Raw genomic sequence first — 2,500 nt, 5'->3', positions numbered from 1 at the left:
AGACTTTTGGTGCATTTTGTGAACTACAAAGAAAAGCCACAAAAACAGACTCAAAAGATGCCCAAAATAATTTTAGAGAAACACCACCAAAAATGCTTACAAACCGCTGTAGGAAATTCTGAAAAACACAAGAAAAGATGATTCAGGAAGAAAACGCCAACATTTCCTGAAGCCATTTCAACTTCAAATCCTTGTCAGTTTCATACACCTGGAAAAAGTGTTATGTGAACATTGACATAAATCATAGGGTATGGTTGCTTTGCGTGACACAGTTCGTAAGAGTGCTGTAACTTAAAGTCAATTTAAAGTTTCCGTAATCCTGCTTTAAAGGTAGATTTGGCCATAGAACTCAAAGTGATCACTCCATGGATGCTTGGAACATTCAAATCTTTGTTTTGCATGTTGATTTTAACTTTCTCTTTTTATCTTTTTATGTTAAACCTTTGGCACAGGAGAACTCAGTGTAAGTGCAAAAACTGAAACACATGTACAAAGAGCTGCCCAGGTTCCACTGAGATTTGAACTCAGATCGCTGGATTCAGAGTCCAGAGTGCTAACCATTACACCATGGAACCACACGCACAAAAAATAACTGGCTGCAGTTTTTTTGTGCTAAAAAGCACATATGAACTCATGAATCATGGTGAAAAAAGGCTCTAAAGCTGTAGTGCAAATCTACAATTAATACACAAAGGTAAATTAATATCTCCTAAACTTTATTTCCACAAGTGTGCCAAGAGTTCCATGATATCTCAACAATGACAGTTTTAAATGTTGATGAAAAGTGGCTAGTAAATAGAGTGTTGGATCTGTTACTTGGAAAAAAGGTAAGAAAAAAATAACTGCAAAACTTATACTGTTAGAAAGCTGTTCATCCAGAAGTGGCTAAAAAATTTTCATTGTGTGGTAAAAAGTTTTATCCAAGAGATAATTGAAGGTTGCTGTGAATAAAAGTGCATGTCTCAGTACATCTGCCAAAGCAGTGGTCTGTAACTGCTAGACAAAAGAGGGAGATGCACCACTTACCTGGTGGCACTCATGGCGCTTCTTTTAATTAGTGGCATGACGCACGTGGGATGTAGCGTCAGATCGGCTTATATAAAATGCATCCAAAAATCAAGTCAGTCTGGTTCTAGAAACCCTGCCCAAAGTTCGCATATCACCTTCATGTGGCATAAAACAGGACACACGCAAATTTATCTTCTCAGGTAATCAGTCAAAAAACTATATGAACATATTCGTAGTCGGCAGGATTTGAACCTGCGCAGGGAAACCCCAATGGATTTCTAGTCCATCGCCTTAACCACTCGGCCACGACTACTTAGACGTTGATTTTTAATGAGAATCAAACACCTTTTCTTATAGCACCATGATCAAGATCAGTGATTATCCCTCTGGAAAACATCTCAGAAAATAGAAACAAATTTCCAGGTCCCAGTAAAATGTAAAAATCTGATTTAAAGTCATCATCAATGGGAATCATGCACAGTTTAAGACTTTTACCTCTTTATAAGGAGGATTTGGAGTGGGTCCATTCCAAAAACATCCTGAAAATTAATCTGAAAATGCTGAAAACACTGAACAAATTAATTTCCACGTAAAAAAGACTTGCTGTTCATATTATCAGGCTTTTGGGCGTCTTTTAACCACATCAAGTTTCCAAAAATGCCAAGCGGTTAACTAAAATAAGCATATCATTCTTCAGGTGTTTTTCATTTAGAAGAGCTCCATACTTATAATACAATTCAATGGCAAGGTTAGGAAAACTCCTTCAATGTTCCTGAGAGACTTTTGGTGCATTTTGTGAGCTACAAAGAAAAGCCACAAAAACAGACTCAAAAGATGCCCAAAATAATTTTAGAGAAACACCACCAAAAATGCTTACAAACCGCTGTAGGAAATTCTGAAAAACACAAGAAAAGATGATTCAGGAAGAAAACGCCAACATTTCCTGAAGCCATTTCAACTTCAAATCCTTGTCAGTTTCATACACCTGGAAAAAGTGTTATGTGAACATTGACATAAATCATAGGGTATGGTTGCTTTGCGTGACACAGTTCGTAAGAGTGCTGTAACTTAAAGTCAATTTAAAGTTTCCGTAATCCTGCTTTAAAGGTAGATTTGGCCATAGAACTCAAAGTGATCACTCCATGGATGCTTGGAACATTCAAATCTTTGTTTTGCATGTTGATTTTAACTTTCTCTTTTTATCTTTTTATGTTAAACCTTTGGTACAGGAGAACTCAGTGTAAGTGCAAAAACTGAAACACATGTACAAAGAGCTGCCCAGGTTCCACTGAGATTTGAACTCAGATCGCTGGATTCAGAGTCCAGAGTGCTAACCATTACACCATGGAACCACACGCACAAAAAATAACTGGCTGCAGTTTTTTTGTGCTAAAAAGCACATATGAACTCATGAATCATGGTGAAAAAAGGCTCTAAAGCTGTAGTGCAAATCTACAATTAATACACAAAGGTAAATTAATATCTCTTAAAC

General features: G+C 36.8%; 3 non-coding genes across 3 annotated transcripts; all 3 read right to left on the bottom strand.

Annotated features, from left to right (window-relative positions):
- Positions 1 to 503: 503 nt before the first annotated feature.
- TRNAQ-CUG (transfer RNA glutamine (anticodon CUG)) lies at positions 504 to 575 on the bottom strand. The gene has a single exon. It is a non-coding gene; the product is annotated as a tRNA-Gln (tRNA).
- A 664-nt stretch (positions 576 to 1,239) lies between these two features.
- On the bottom strand, positions 1,240 to 1,321 carry TRNAS-AGA (transfer RNA serine (anticodon AGA)). Its single transcript has one exon. It is a non-coding gene; the product is annotated as a tRNA-Ser (tRNA).
- Positions 1,322 to 2,288: 967 nt separating this feature from the next.
- TRNAQ-CUG (transfer RNA glutamine (anticodon CUG)) lies at positions 2,289 to 2,360 on the bottom strand. Its single transcript has one exon. It is a non-coding gene; the product is annotated as a tRNA-Gln (tRNA).
- Between the last annotated feature and the right edge of the window lie 140 nt (positions 2,361 to 2,500).

The sequence above is a fragment of the Ranitomeya variabilis genome, chromosome 2, assembly GCF_051348905.1.
Source record: "Ranitomeya variabilis isolate aRanVar5 chromosome 2, aRanVar5.hap1, whole genome shotgun sequence".
Classification (NCBI taxonomy): Eukaryota; Metazoa; Chordata; class Amphibia; order Anura; family Dendrobatidae; genus Ranitomeya; species Ranitomeya variabilis.
This window is presented reverse-complemented; position numbering and strand designations above follow the sequence as displayed.